Source organism: Rattus norvegicus, chromosome 2 (assembly GCF_036323735.1).
Source record: "Rattus norvegicus strain BN/NHsdMcwi chromosome 2, GRCr8, whole genome shotgun sequence".
Taxonomy (NCBI): domain Eukaryota; kingdom Metazoa; phylum Chordata; class Mammalia; order Rodentia; family Muridae; genus Rattus; species Rattus norvegicus.
The window spans coordinates 72,200,359-72,217,458 of record NC_086020.1 but is presented as its reverse complement, the minus strand read 5'-3'; the positions used below and the strand labels follow the sequence as shown (position 1 = coordinate 72,217,458).

General features: G+C 35.6%; 1 protein-coding gene across 1 annotated transcript in view; it reads right to left on the bottom strand.

Annotated features, from left to right (window-relative positions):
- Cdh12 (cadherin 12) overlaps positions 1-15,600 on the bottom strand; it is a 1,234,181-nt gene extending 1,218,581 nt beyond the window's left edge. The window contains exon 1 of the mRNA XM_017591412.3: positions 15,263-15,600. The gene's annotated coding sequence lies outside the window, so the exon portion shown is untranslated. The remainder of the gene's footprint in view (positions 1-15,262) is intronic.
- Positions 15,601-17,100: the final 1,500 nt, after the last annotated feature.

Here is a 17,100-nt window from a genome sequence, read left to right as displayed (position 1 = left end):
AAAACTTAATTCTTGTCCATCAAACTATTGTCATTTGCACTTCTCATACATGTGTCATAATGGTAATATGTGTTTGATATTTTAAAAACATATATTATTCTGTCATGATAAAATTGAAAACAATTATATAACCATTTTCAATATACATCTGAATAAATACTACCAGTGAACATTTTATCAGAAATGTTTTTGTTGTTATTGATAGGGTACACTGGGTGGCATGACAAAACAAGGTGAAATATGATAAGCTAGTAGATGTTTACTATATTTCATGTGGAAACGGCACAATATTAGAATCCTAGAATTTCTATGGGAAGTGTAAGCTCAATTTCTTGTGTGTAGAAATTAAAATGAACTGAAGAAATGTCTTTGGTGGCTACTATGAGATATGAATGTATACTGTGGTGCATTGTCACTATTGAGAAACTATGAGCAGGTGGTACAGATGTCTTTTGCAGATGGTTGTTGATGAGAACTGATTGCAGTGAATTTGTGTGTGTGTGTGTGTTTGTGTGTTTGTGTGTGTGTGTCAGTGTGTGTGTGTTTGTACACATGTTCTTATGGAGAAGTAAAGGATTGTCAAATCTTTTCAAAGATCACTGTAGAGTGATGTTTGTTGGACTATAACTAAAGTAGAGAGAGAAAACCTGTTCACCCTTTTACTACATGTGTGTACTATGTTCCACTTTATATCCTGAAAAGAGGTAGAACCCCAGACAGAGGTTGGTACTTAGAAAAAAATGGGTTCTTGTAGACCTCAGCATGGGCAGCTGGCATGCTTCTAACACATGACTGTACATGCTTGGATTGCGAGACAGCCTTGTCATCTCTGTTGCTTTCCACTGAACCCTTAGACAGTCAATAACATAGCTGTTCTTTTCACTATTCTGTCTTCCACAACTGCCCTCTTACTTGCTGAGCTCCACCTCTCATCTCACCCCATTTGCATAAATCATTCTAAAATTAAATTCCTTGTACTCATAAAATTAACGTGAACTCTGCTTCTATGATTGAAGCTTCATTAAAATGGTGATGATTCACTGCTCAATTTATTAACAATTAAACAGCAACAGTAACACATTTTGACAGAGCCTTAAATGTAACATTTACATAAATGCAATATTTTATTCTTCAAACACATAGTTTAATTTTTAATACAGTTGCAATTTAAGGGAATCTTGAGTGAATAAATTTTGCTATTTATGCATGTGTGTCTGTGCTGCGGGTGCCTAAATATATACAGATGTGTGTGCATCTGTGTGTAAATTAGAAGACAACATTGTTTACTGCATTTCAAGGGCAATCATTGTTTTGTTGATGTCTGTTAAGTTTGTCTTTTTTTCTTTTTCGTTTTTATTTTTTTTTATTTTTTATTTTTTTTTTATTAACTTGAGTATTTCTTATATACATTTCGAGTGTTATTCCCTTTCCCGGTTTCCGGGCAAACATCCCCCTCCCCCCTCCCCTTCCTTATGGGTGTTCCCTTCCCAACCCTCCCCCCATTGCCGCCCTCCCCCCATAGACTAGTTCACTGGGGGTTCAGTCTTAGCAGGACCCAGGGCTTCCCCTTTCACTGGTGCTCTTACTAGGATATTCATTGCTACCTATGGGGTCAGAGTCCAGGGTCAGTCCATGTATAGTCTTTAGGTAGTGGCTTAGTCCCTGGAAGCTCTGGTTGCTTGGCATTGTTGTACTTTTGGGGTCTCGAGCCCCTTCAAGCTCTTCCAGTTCTTTCTCTGATTCCTTCAATAGGGGACCTATTCTCAGTTCAGTGGTTTGCTGCTGGCATTCGCCTCTATATTTGCTGTAAAGTTTGTCTTTTTAAAAACAGCCTCTCGCAATTTTGCTGTTACCTCTACATGGTGGCTAGGTAAATGAATACAGAAATAAGTTAGAACTCAGATTGTATTTACTCAGGTATAAGTATAACTATAAGATACTATTAAAAAAGCACAGTATATTTATAAATATAGTATTGCCACTGTTTCATCCATACATTCTAAAATTTTACTAAAGTTCTAAACAATCTATTATTTCTTTAGGAAGATATGATTGGGTCCTCTCTCTCTCTCTCTCTCTCTCTCTCTCTCTCTCTCTCTCTCTCTCCCTCCCTCCCTACCCCTCATCTCTCTCTCTCTCTAGTGTGAGTGTGTGTGTGTGTGTGTGTGTGTGTGTGTGTGTGTGTCTGTATGCACACAGGTGCCCAAGGAGTCCATAAAAGGACTTAGATCTCCTGGAGATGCCACCGTATTCAGGGTGAAGCCATGTGAAATTAGTGCTAGGAACTGATCCACAGTATTCTGCATTCCTCCTTCCCCAATGATCAATATTAATATATATATTTGGAGTAAATATAAAATGGTGTGGCTTTTTAAGACCTAAGCAATTACAACAATAAGAGATGTGATAACAGATAACAGAGATGGACAGAAATCTCACAGGGCCAAAACTCCTCATCAAAAACTAAGATAACTATACAATGCTGAGAGTGAGAAAAATAGGCTTCTGGAGGGAAAGCCCTCAAATTGTTACCAAGTACCAAGTGGTCAATCCTAAAACCGTGTATATACATATATATATATATATATATATATATATACATATATATATATGTTTGTGTGTGTATCTATATGATTATATGATGTGAGTGGTTGCATTTATGAAATTATGAATACATATATATGTATATAAACAATGACTAAGCAAGAAGAGGACATAAACTTGAGGAGTGAAGTGGGTACAGAGGAAAGGATGGAGAGAGGAGAAGGAATAGGGAAAGTGAGGTTATATTAATGATATATGAATATGTATGTTATTAATATATAACTTATATTAATGTATAATATCGTTCAGTATAATAAATATATTGTTATAAGTTATATATTAATTTCAAAAAAGAAATAAAATGAAGAGTACATTTTCTAGAGACTCTTAATATATACTGAGAAAAATTAGGAAGCTTCATTAGCCTCAAACAAAATAGGGATACAAGGAAATATAATTTTTTGACAATACCATATCTTGACCCTGTATCTTTGAGTATGCTAGGCAAGTACCCTACCACTCACCTGTAGTACAATACCTTAATGAGCCATGCTTTAAGGGGCTAACATTGCTCTTGAAGTTATCAATTAAAGGATATTTTAATAACTGATATCACTGCTAATTATCCTTGAGTTGTAGAGACATGAGTAGAACTACTGTGAATCGGAGGGCATCTCCACATACGTTGGATACAGGGGTAAGGAGATTTCTGTGGAGTTTAGTATGCACTATGAAAGGAGAAGAGCAGCGTGTGGGAAATGGCTCATGATCTTTCAGGTTGATTAACTGGATAGATGGACCTGTTAAATAGTGAAGTCTTAGGATTACCAATGTTTAGGAGTGAAGTCTAAGAATTCAATTTGGACATGAACATTTAAGATGCCCACCCGAAATCCCATTTATATGCCAAGTAAAGCACATGGATGGAGATTAAATTTGGGTAAATCTGAGATTGGAGATGTATATTTCCGAGTTTTCAACATATGTGTCTAAAATTATGTACTTGGGTGAGATCACTTTGGGCGTGGGTGTAGACAGAGGAAAACAGGAACTCCTCCAACAATGTGAGAAGAAACTAGAAATGACTACATGGTGGTTGGTTTATGAGGTACTGGTATGAAACATTGTCCACGGAAGTGAAAGTTCACTGAATAGGAATAGATATGAGCACTGTGACATATAAACATTCAGCTGCAACAAATTTGATTTTTCGTTTTAAGAAGTTGCATTAAATTTATAATGAAATCTGAAAGTGTAGTTAATAATAATTATTATTATTTATCCAGCCAAAATGCATCAGGTGACAGCAGTTGAAAAGTCTCAGCAGGTTAAATTTGGAGAAAAATGTCTAAAAATATCATGTAAGAAACTGGTACTATGTGGAAGCCTAAATAAAGTGCTTATTAGTCATTTCTTGGATTAGACTTAACCTCCAGATGGCTTCTCCTAAAATGTAAACATGTGACTTGAAATGGATAGTGTTAAATAAGTAATCTCAAAAGTATTTTAAAATGCAAATGTCTAAAATTATCACAGATGCTCCTGTATTTTCAAAGGGATTCACCCTGGAAAATCCATTCATCTTTGCTAATACTGTAAGTAAAAATGAATTTAATATACCTAACAAAGTGAACATAGCCTAGTACATTATAGAGTAAGGTGGTTTGCACACTCCATTGGGTCTCTTTCTGCAATCTATGATTTGCCATGGAGAAGCCAGCATAGATACTGCATATGCTTTCTAAATAAATGATCGAAATACTAAGCACTGAATCCATATAAATTTATGTCATTCTAAAGCAGAGAAATTGAAATCCATGCCATTGTAACCCAGAAACAGTCCTGTACTTAAATCAAACAAATGCAACCGAAGAAGAATGGAAGCATCCACTTCTGATCATGGTTAGAGAATGGCCTGTATCCATGTATGATGCTCTGCTTTCCTCACGATTCTTTTATTTTTTCCCTCATGTTACTTTTTATTTTTCCTCATTTTTTTCTTTTTTTTTGAAATTTTTTCCATCTTTATTAAATTGGGTATTTTTTATTTACATTTCAGATGTTATTCCCTTTCCTGGTTTCCAGGCCAACATCCCCGTAACCCCTCCCCCTCCCCTTCTACAAGGGTGTTCCCCTCCCCATCCTCCCCCCATTGCCGCCCTCCCCCCAACAATCTAGTTCACTGGGGGTTCAGTCTTAGCAGGACCCAGGGCTTCCCCTTCCACTGGTGCTCTTACTAGGATATTCATTGCTACCTATGGGGTCAGAGTCCAGGGTCAGTCCATGTATAGTCTTTAGGTAGTGGCTTAGTCCCTGGAAGCTCTGGTTGCTTGGCCTTTTTGTACATATGGGGTCTCGAGCCCCTTCAAGCTCTTCCAGTCCTTTCTCTGATTCCTTCAACGGGGGTCTGGTTCTCAGTTCAGTGGTTTGCTGCTGGCATTCGCCTATGGTTTTTATATTTTCCCTCATGTTTCTTTTTTTCCCTCATGTTTCCTGATAGGAACTTGCAACGCCACTCACTATACAGTTGGAATAGTAAATAATCAAAGGTCAAATGGTACAATGAGTAGCATTTTTAATCCTGTGTGATCTGCAGATATCACTCCTCATCAATCAGGCATAAAGCAACATATTTGTAAGAGAGTCCATGATGGGCTTTCACAATAACCTAACCTGAATGGGAAATTATTTACTAAATTATTTACTAACATAATAAATATTAAGCACAAATATAGTGTGAGATCATAGTTGAAGTTGAAATCTTTCTCATAATTAAAGGTTGAGTCGAAAGAAACTCTGAGAGTATTTAACACTTTTGTAACTTGTCACCCAAAACAACTGCTTTCTCTTAAGCTTAGCTCACATAGTACAATTTTCTAAATATATATTTAAGTAACAAATAATAATCCACAGGGAACCTGTAGTTCAGTTTTAATTCTTATCAGGTGAGAGCAGATGCCTTTCCTAAGGAAGGTCCTGGTTTTGTTTGTTTAGTTTTGTCTTTTTGCTTTTTGTTTGTTTTTAAAGGTAATCTTAAATGTTTATCATAAAATTATCCTGTTCTTATAAAGTTTGAAAGTTTTTTGCATGAAAGAATTAAAGAGTATATCCATTTACAATAATTGGTTAAATAACCACTAATGAAAATATCCTGGCTCTCAGTTAAAGCTATTAATCATAGCTTTGTGACTGGAAAGCAAAACACAATAATTTTTCAGTTTACTTTTCTGTGAATGCACAATATTATGATATTTTCCTACAATGTAAGTTTGTAAGAATACTCATAACTTACCAGTTTTCTGTGGTGACATGAACTAATGGACCACCTTTAAATTAATTCACTAACAAAGCCAGAATGTGATACAAACTCTTTTTGCCTGCACGACTCTGAACCTGGCATTGTGCACACATGATCTCACTATTGTTCATCGCCCCCGTGGCTGTCATCACTATTGTAAATCACTAAGGAAGAATAAATGAAGCTGTTTCCCTACTGTCATTCATGTTCTCTAGCTTTCAGCATAGTGTGAAAGTATTTCATTTTAGGAAGAATTAATGCCAAAAGTGTTTATTTTCTTCTATGGGAAACACTTAGCTAGCTTTACAGATTCCAATGAAGAAGTTGCTCTTTTGTGTGTATGTGTGTCTGTTTTTATGCATGCATAAGCGTGCACACAGGAGTGATAAAGTTGAAATGTGAGGACATTAAAAAGTGCTTTGAAAAACATGTAAAGTATGTTTTCCAGTGTATTCCTCTCAATTTTCAAGACAACTTAACACAGAAGTATGCTTCTGAAGATATGGTATAGAATTAAAAGGGAATATAAAATAGGCAATTGTCGTGTTTGCAATAGAGACAATTAGGCAGCTTGCTGATTATAATTATGAGTAATATAACATTTTAACACATTATGTGTAGACTTTTGCATATGAGACCACACAATTAAAGAAGTCTATGTATATTTGTGCTTAAGTAACATGCATAAGGAAACAATATTCAAGTAGATGTAGTTTCTTTTAGACTATTTAATAGTTAAGAGACCATTCTTCTATTTCATATCTTTTCGAAAGAAAGCAAACCAATAATACTTTAAAAGGAAAAAAAGAACAGAGTGGATGGATAGAGAAAATATTTATCTTTCTGATTAAGACCATACCCAAATGAAATTTGAATAAGCAGTTACTATGTTGCTATTCTCAAAAGCCAATTGACTCAGTTGAGTTCCTTTCTGTGGGCTCGAATAGTAATTCAGCCACAGTGATCAATCATAAAAGATCACAAACTTCCTCAGTAAGGTTACAAATTCTAACTTGTAAATCCAAAGAATAAGGAAGCTTAACATTATTTTGATGTGGTGACATGACCCACATGGATCTTAGGGATAATGGGTAACTTAGCTCACTGAAAATAAAACAGCTCCATGATCCGTCATTAACCTAAGTGAGCCTGTGATTCACTGCAGCAGCCCCCTAAATGAATAGGTCACTGCCTGTTTAAAAGCTCTGAGATTTGCTAATGTTCCAAGGACTTGGAGTCTATTAGAGCAGACAGCCTGAGCATGTACAAAATTGGAGATAGCTTTAGATAACTATCATGCTTTGATTTGTTGAATAATCTTCCTTAGAAGCTGTTGCAAACCAAGATCACTGTAGATGCTATATTATTCTGCATAAATATGTAGACGTGTCAAGTTGAAAACAAGAGAGAGGACTATGTCAAGAAACACTCCACAAAAGGAATTAAGTTCCCACTCAAAACGGACTTTTAGAGTGCAATTAACTCCATTAGAGAGAATAGAGTTCAGAATACTGCTCAAATTAAGGCAGTGCCGTTAGTAGCAGGAGTAATTCAGGAAGAATTAGCAATGCCCTTCTGAAGAGAACTACTGAATTAAATCTTAGAAGGCTTTAAGATTAAACCACTTAATTGCTTCTTTAGGTGTTCTGGACTGTACATAGACTCAAATGCAGCTGTTAATGCAGAATCTCCTCTGTAATCCTCAGAACCAAAACTGAATCTTGGAACCAATTAGGCAAACTTTTGTTAGCCTCCATATACCTTTATAGTGTTTCTATTTCATTTTATTTTAGTTGTAGATGACATGAAAAACTGGGTCCTTTTACAGTAATACAGCACTGGATTTTGAGGTGAAATGACCAGTACTTCTTCCCATTTTTCTGCCTTGACCTTTGAAATGCTTTTGTAAACCTATAAAAACCTATAGCACTCATATTGTACTATATTCATTCCAATATTTACCAGGAGGACATAGATTCTGCAAGAAGAACAAATGTGCACAAATTTAGCATACCATGAATATATTTTGGTCAAACCGTCATTTTAGGAGAACGTTGTACAACTCACCCTTCTTGCTGAAGGTTCTTTTCATGTTATCCAAAATTTTCAAGGATTTTAACATGTATTCATATGTACATGGGCATTTATGTGCTCATATGTATTCCGTCAATTCTAATTCTCCACACTTTTTGAAGACTTCCAGGTACCAGACAGTATTATGATGACTTTCTCTTATAGGAGTTGGTTTTAATTATATAAACATGACAGAAGCCTCTGGATTACATTGGTGTTGCATGCCAATAAACCTGTCATTATTAGAATTTATGTCTAACTTAACTATCTTAGGAGTGATCTTGAAGTGGCAAGCAATTGGGGAGAAAGCTCCAGTTCTGCATTATGGTTTACTTGTAAATGTTTCTCAAACACAATGCAACAAAAAGGCTCCATTTCCTTACTGCAACACTGGTGAGAAGTAGTACAACCTTACAATATAGGAAGAAAATGTCACTGGGAATTGCCCTTGAAGAGAATAAGTGCAAGATGGCCTCTTCCCCTCCCAGCATCTTTCCCTCTTCCTTATCTCCTTTCTTCCCACTGGCCCTTCCCCCATCCATTCATTACTTCTTCCCACTCCCTTTCTGCTCCCAAAGTGATAAGTTTTCTCCAACATACCTGTATATTATGATGCATCACATGACCAAAAAGTTCACTGGAGGAGTGTGACTACAAAAGGACATTTCAAAATAGCCCCCCCTAAGGTTGTTTCAAATATTTTGTTAGAGCTATGCAAAGCTGTTGATTATGCAATTCACCGTGATGAACATGATTTAAATAATAGCAGTATATTTAGTCTATACAAGGTAATTAGATATCAAGAATTTAGTTTTAAACAAAGTGTGCTTGAAATGACTATTAAATATTCAAGTGGAAATATTGCCTGATCATCAGTATCCCTGCTAGAGGTAGTAGATAACCTGCAGCCTGAAGCAGGCCATATACCATATATATATACATATATATTCTTATATATATACCATAAGAATAAGAGAATCTCTCTCTCTCTGACTCTCTTCTGCTCTTCCTCTTCCTCTCTCTTCCTCTCTCTTCCTCTCTCTTCCTCTCTCTCTCTCTCTCTTCCTCTCTCTCTCTCTCTCTCTCTCTCTCTCTCTCTCTCTCTCTCTCTCTCTTTCTCTTCCTCTCTTCCTCTCCTCCTCTCCTGGCTTGACATGATAAAAAAAAGAATAAGAGAATCTTATGTTCTCATTGTTCTTATTACACAATGTAGGAATACCAATTACCTGTAAACTGACAATACAGACTGTAGAATGTATTAGAGAACAAACACCCTATAATTCCTGTTAAGCCTTTTACCCTAATAGATTTAGTATTCAAATACTCATGCTAGATCACATGACTACAATATAAGGATTCATTCTATCAGGATCTAGCTAGGAATGAATGTCTTCCTCTCATGGACATATGCTGAATTGATATTATGAAAATTAAAATTTCTCCCTCTGAAGCTATGGCTGATTACAGAATTTTATCTCAGCCTCCCATCTTGCTTAACTAACATGTACCTCAGCCTTGCCAAAAGCTTAAGCTTCACTCTTTACCTCATGTCCCACTGCCTGTAATTAAGGACGAGAGGGAATGGAGTCAAATCTTACTTTAAAATCTGCCAGCAATCACATCCCTGCAGAAGTGGCAACTCTTCATGGAAATAGTGATTCACAGAGTCCCAGAAGAATATTTGATTGTAGATACACAGACATGCTTAAGGACAAAGATGGATTCTGAGAAATAAACCTTTAGGGAATGTCACCGTTGTGTAAAAAATGTAAAATACACTTACAGAAAGTTAGATAGTGTAAGTCAAGTATGCAATGAATGAATGGTTCTTCTGATGAAATCAAAAGATGAAATAAATACAAAATACATGCAGTTGCTGCCAATATATAACAACATAGACTTCAGTGTAAACATTGTTTAAGTAAAACAACTATGCCATAAATTGTTAATTAAAACATAATCCACTAACAAATATTTATCATTCTCAAATATTATTCACCAAAATAATTATTTTATATTACTAGAAATACACTATTATTTTTATGCCAGCAATACCAGAAACTAATATAAATCTATGATACCTATAGATGTTTATCTCTAGGTATCAGTGAATTTTGATCTCTATTGTAATCTATGGACGACCACTGAATGAAAGATCTTTGAGTGACTTTCTTGCCATTAGGAGTACCTGTGACAACATTTTCATTATTGTATAAGTCACTTCTACACATCTCTTCAGAAGTTACTACAACTTTCAACTCTGTAAGGAATTTTATTTTTATTTTCTATTATAAACTTACATCAGAGGATAATATCAATTTATTTTCTGATATTAAGTTTCCATTCCATTTTCAACATTTTCCAAGCTTTTGTATTTTGCTAAGACATGTATCTTGTATAAGATATTTATCTTGTATGGATAGCAAAGATAACTGAATATTTTGGTAATTTCCATCTCATCAAGAAAGAAGTATTATTGAAAATAAGAAATAAGGTATTATTCTATATAAGAAATAAGATGCTTTAGAATAAGTTCTATAATATCAGACAATATTCAGTATTTGGTTATTAAGAATTAGTGTAGAAATGCCATTCCATTTCACATCTGTACTGTTTACTCTGTGGTCAGATGCTGTACACACCTGTATCTCTCATTCTTAGGTTATTAAGATTATATTTTATCTCTTTATTTGTACAAATATCCATTAAAGTAACAATTTGTTTCCACATTCTCTGACTCTTCTTTTAAAAAAACATTTTAATTTTATTTGTAATTGTGTGTGTGTGCATGTGTGTGTGCGTGTGTGTGTGTGTGTGTGTGTGCGTGTGTGTGCGCGCGCGCGCATGAACATGCATGGATGTGTATATGTGTTCCAGTGTGTGTGTATATGTGTCTCAGAGAAGGTTTGTGTATGAGTGAGGTGGTCATACAGGTTAGAAGAAGGTAACGGAACTACAGGAGATGGAGACATAGGCAGGTGTGAGTTTCCCAATTTGAGTGCAGTCTCCTGTAAAAGCAGTAAATACTCTTAATTGCTAACAACCCCTGTAGCCCCACTCTTTACTTGTGGTCTCCCTTTTTAAAAAAGTAAGCCTTCTTCACAGTTAGTGATTCTTCCATACTGCAAGCAATGTCCATGCCTATTTGTTAACATTTTATAAAAAAATATTTTGCATGTATTAGTGTGCATCTTTGTACATGTGTGTGTGCTTGCATGTGTGTGTGTTTGTGTGTGTATGTGTATGTGTGTGTGTGTGTGTGAGTGTGTGTGTGTGTGTGTGTGTGCATACGCAAGGCATTTTGTGTATCAGCAGACAACTTTTAAGAGTTGGTTCTGGCTTTCCATGATGTGAGCCCTTGGGATTAAATCCAGGTCATCAAGTTTCATGACAGGTGTCTGTAGGCACCAAGCCATTTCACTGGCCCAGATAATTATCCATGCAAGTAGCCTAAGGGCAGATTCATCTCCACCATGATAATTAAGTTCAACATTTAACAAATCCTGACAACATGTTTCATCATCTAATGTATTCAGCCTTGTTGTTACCTGTAGCCTAGACTTCTGCAGTTAAAGTGTAAAATAGAAGGACATGTCCATTAATAAGAACTATCAATGGAATAATAGTAGTCTACATCAAGTAGTACAAGAAACCAACACCCAAGAACTAAACATTTTCCTCACAAAGGCCCAGAAAGTAATTTTTATAACATTATTTTAAATCTTAGCCCAGCATTCAGAATGTTATCAAACTGTAAAGGAGTCAGAATTCTCATGTTTATACATAGAAGACTTTTTTATATTTAATAATAATTGTCAAGACTATCGGAGCTATAGGATCCATTAATCACATCACAAATTGAAGGTGCTATTAAACACATCTGAAACTAGTAGCCTATTTCACAGGTGAGACTCTCTTCCAAGTCTCTCCTCTAACAGTGGCTACTTACATCAACTCTGAAGAAAAAGCATGCATCCTGTAGCCATTTGAGCATATCAGTTAGAGAGTGGTGTGTAAGCCCTCCTCTTTTCTAATGAGAATCTGTGCACAGTCTTAAGCCTCAGCTTCTAATATAGTTCTAAGACATGTGCATGAAATATATAAATTTTAAACATAATTTTCCAGTGCATAAGGTGTCTATATATTCAAGGTAATGTGAACTACTTTATAAAAGAATCATATAGCTGTTTTTAGAATAAATATTACAAATTAATATCAATGGGGAAAAATAACTGTGTAACAAAAATTTAGTTTACTCCATGTTGTAAACACTAATGTATTAGCGCAAAGCAAACCTTAATAAAACTAAATGTACAGCAGAATGTGTACTTGCTCTGGTTTTTATATCCTAGGGTATGATTATTAAAGGTCATGATAAAATATAATAAATATATAATTGAGTTTTTAGAATGTGTGTCAAGAAGATCACAAAAGTAAAATTACTAGAACTCATTTTTTCAATTTTTCTTTGAGCACATCTTTCACTTGTTCTAAAACAAAATGTTTCTTATTCCATATTGCTTGTCATGTTATCATAGTCCACTTTAACTTTGAGCAATCACGATCATGCGATACAGATGCTGTAACACACACATTCACACACATTTCCCTTTAATTGTGTGGTTGTGATATAACAACTCTTCTGCTTAGCAATTTAGGAAAAATGAACTTGCCTAAAATTCAAAAGTGATTCTAACAGTTGTCACCCTTTAAAAAACTTACAATTTATTGTTAATAAGAAAAAAGAAGGTCTAAGTAAACTCCTCAAAAACTTAACCCTTGCATAATGAAATAATTTATTTTCCAAAACTAATTTTATTTATCATAAAAGTAAAAGCCAATAATTAAAACAGAATGATCTATTTCACCTTATGCTTTAATGTAGATAGGATTGGCACCATAATATTAATTAAATGCTGCTTATTGATTGATAATGATAATGTAATCACATATTTAAGGAAACAATTTGCTCACCCACAGACACAATACTACAATACTGCTTTACTTTACACTAGACCGGTGTAGCAATGTTTGCCTTTGGAAGTGTTTGCATTTGGGACAGGATGCACTAATAGGTCATTTTATTATTCAAGTGTTTAGATTTAGTATTTTTACAAGAAAACATGGCTCACTTCTGCAAGCAAGCATCAACCTGAATCTCTCTAACATACATTTAGATTTAATGGCATGGCATCTACATGGACTAGGTGAGAAAATTGATGCTTCAAATTGCACATAAACACAGTATAAAAACAGAATATCTGCAGGTTTAATTCATTAGCAGGAGTGATTAGGTGTCACCACAGTGCATTTGAAGAAACAAGAATGAATTATATATTAACAAGGATGAAACCATTACATTGGTTGGCTTCTTTTTTTTTTTTTTTTTTTTGGCCGATATCAAAAATTGTTCCACGAAATACAACCTGTCACAATCCCAAATATAAAAATGCTTGATGTAAGCATAAAAGAATGGTGCCCTCAAATCCAGGGGTAAGTATGTCAAATCAAGCATTAGTTGGGATTTTTTTTTCCAATAAGCTAAGTTCTATTTTTTTGCTACTGCAAATTCTTAACACACAGAACAAATGACAATCTCTGCTGCTAATTGCTCTGTATTTTTGTGGGTATTATCTGAAACAATCACATCACTAAACAGATCAGTGGAGGAAGTGAGCTCTAGTCAGAAAATCACTTGGCTTAAAACTCCTACTGCTTAAAAAGAGCACAAGGCAGTGGTAGTGAAGTACACAGCAATTGAGTGTTAAGGAAACACTGTAGAAATAGGAAAAATGCTTCCCTTTCTATGAAGCTTCCTTACAGGTTAACGTTTGAAGTTAGATTTTGAAGTAATATTGTTAATGCAGAATATGATACTGTATTCCTTTGCAGGATTTCATGTTATTTGCGAATCTCTTTTTACATCAAGAGTTCCTTTAGCAGGTTTAGAAAACCCTCTAGTCTTGTTGCTGAGTAAGCGGATTGTGGCAGTTATTTAAGTGGAAGTTCCCACTTGGCTTATGGCTCTGCACTTGAGCATTCCAAAACAATGTGTCAATCAGCTGCTTACAGCTAGTAAAGAGTACTCAGCTGCCTTTCAATTCTGAAGGCACATTATGTGAATGAAGGGGGATGTTTACAGCCTAAATCTATTCCTTTCAACAAACAATACTGTTAAAAAGTTAACATGCTATTTTAAAGTGCATAGTCTAATGTGGCAAAAAACCAAAATGTTGCAAGAAAATCACGAGGTTCAGTGTCCATAGATGCCTAGTATCTAAATACTAGTTTATAAATTTCTTGTCTCATCAATTATGCTGTAAAGATAAATAAAGGACAGGTATTTGTTTAGATTTTTCGACTGTTTTGTCATCTCTAGAGTAATGAAAATTGCACATATATTCTGAAAATACTTCATGTACGTTTTCCCAAAGTATATAAACTGATTTCTTTGCTAAGAAGTGTGTGATTGAGCTTTAAAAGACCTGATGAGAAACTGGAAATTAAGAATGGTTACAGAATCGGCCAAAAGTATGTCAGATGCCTCTCCAGAGAGAACAGAGAAATGTATCTGTGAGAGGCATCGCAAACCCTCTAGTCCAGAGGTACTGAAGCCACCATATTCTCAACATAAGAGGGGTACAGGAACCAATGATGTTAAAACATAATATTTATAAAAACATGAATAATCGCCATGAAAGAGCCTTTAGGTTCTCTGTTATCTGTCCCACTTAATCCTTACATCTTTTTATTAACATCAAATAACTAATGCCTTTGAAAAATTTCCAGATCATAATATACAATAACCCTGAGCTGGTGTAGTAATTGTCCCAAGTGAGTTTTGTGGTAGGAAACGCAAGATGCCTCCACACTGAGCTAATGAAATATTAAACTGCTTCTCACTTGTAATTTAAATAAGAATGTTTCAATTTTTCTTTCCTTTAAGTAAGTAGCGAAGGGAATTGGCATTTTGAAACTAAAGCCTTGTGTTGCTTTTAGCCACGTTGAAAGCATTTGCAAAATAACCAGTTGAACATCTATCTATGGCTTATCCATTTATTTTCCTTTGGTATTTTAGACTAGATAAGGTTCATTAGCGGCGAACGTGTCCCTCTCTCTCCTTTAATGCAGCTCACAGCTCTAAAGACTACAGACTTGTTTAGAACTTGCTGAAGTTTCCTAACGCAAAACCCGCTCACAAGCTTCCAATTCAGATACCGGGTCGGTGAACAGCTTTCTCCAGCTTTGACTCGGCATCACTTTATTAATCATGCATGCGTCTCTGTGCGTGTTCCCTGAAGCGATCACACACAGGAAATCCAATCTTAGTTAGAAAAGGAGCCTTACCTGATGGCTGAGAGCAGACGCAGCACAGGAACAGCAACGGAGAAAGGGCAGCAGCGGGATGAAACAACACAGCCTCGCTCCAAGGTGCGACTTCTCCCTCTGCCTCTCTGTCTCTTCCCTCTTCTCAATCACTGTAGCGAACCACGACCGCGCATTTTGTCCCCTTTAATTCACAGAAGATTCCCAGGCCAGGCAGCCAGCAGACACCACTTTGTTCCTGGAAGAGTCAGCCTCTCTTCTCAGAAACGCCTGGACCCTCTCTGTGGCTCCCTCCACATTTACCCTTCAGATCAATAATGCTCTCAGGGCGGAGGGGGTGGGGGTGTTGGGGAGGCTCAGCTGCAGTGCTTAGCCATGAGCCAATGGGGGCTCAGGATTCCTTCCCTGTCATCTCCCCGCCCTCAAAACAAAACACAGCGTGCCTTTGACACGTCTCTGAGTTGTGAAAAGTAATTGAATCCTATATTTGAAATGCATCTTATATGTTCTCCCCCCAAAACCCCCACCGTTCATTGTAAAATTCTTTGAATGAATGGAAAGCTGAACCTCTCAAGGAAGACTTATTAGACTAGCTGGGCAGAACGGTGCATTTAGGAGATGCGAAAGTGACTTTAAACCTGGCTTTAAACCTGAGGCTGTGTTTTGAAAATGGGCGAGTGTGTGGAAGATCAGAGAGGGAATGACTGAGATTCGATACTCACACTACCCAGGAGTTTGATTCTTTTGTTTTGTGGAAGAATACAATAAACTCAGTATACATCTGAATTGTCTCAGTCTTTACATGTTAAATGACTATCAGGCAAATGATTGTTTATTCTTAGTTGTCAAGGAGTTCCTTGTCACCCAGGTACCTGTCTCTATACCGATTATACATATCGCTATATTCTGAGGTGGTACAAATTATTCAGGATGCATTATGGGGTCTTTTAATTGTTCAAGTTTACTATAGGATTTTATAATTTACATGTTTTTATAATAAAAGTTTATTAGTTATTTCTGACATTTTATAATACTGCTTAATGACAGATATTATAACAAGGAAAGACCAGTATTGAATAAATAAGACTAAGTTCTTTAAAATTACCCAAGTCACAATATAACTCAGTCATGGCAATCTTTCTCTGGTTTGCACTATTTAATTATTTATTTAATATCTTAATAGACAATACCATAATCAAATTTTGCTTAAACAATTGAGTTTTCTGCGTTTGAGAAACAGTAATTTTGTCATTTATATATCGAGAATTAAGTAATTTTGATGTAGTAGTTAAATACAAGTCAGTAAGAATGTCAAGTACACAGTCTCCATACCATTTAAAAACAAGAAGTCGAGTGAAATAAGAAGCCCAAACAACTGCACAAATAATGATGTCTTTTCAATGTCACCGTTGAATAAGAATAAAATTAATGTGTCTTTCTGAAATCTTTGTTCCACTGAAGTAATACAAAAAAGTTGATGCATTTGGTGTAGCCAAGCTTTGTATATTGTGACAAGTTACAATAGCTTGGGGAGTCATTACAAACAAAACAATTTCGTTACCTGTCCATCATGTGAAGGAACCATGGAGAAATGTAATATTTACAGCTCTGTTCACTGAGTCTCTATAAAAAAAAATCTTAATCTTGATTTTGTTGTAACTCACTCATGTAGCCAGCAAAATTTTACACAGGACAGTGTCTTGCTAAGACTGTATGTAAAAACGTTGTGTCCAATCTTGATATCTCACTTGCTGTGAATTGAGAAGGGGAATGACCATTCTCATCTCCATGCAGAACAAACTCATTCCACATTATGATCCAGCCTGTGGTATAGAATGGAGTATTATCTGACAAAAGAT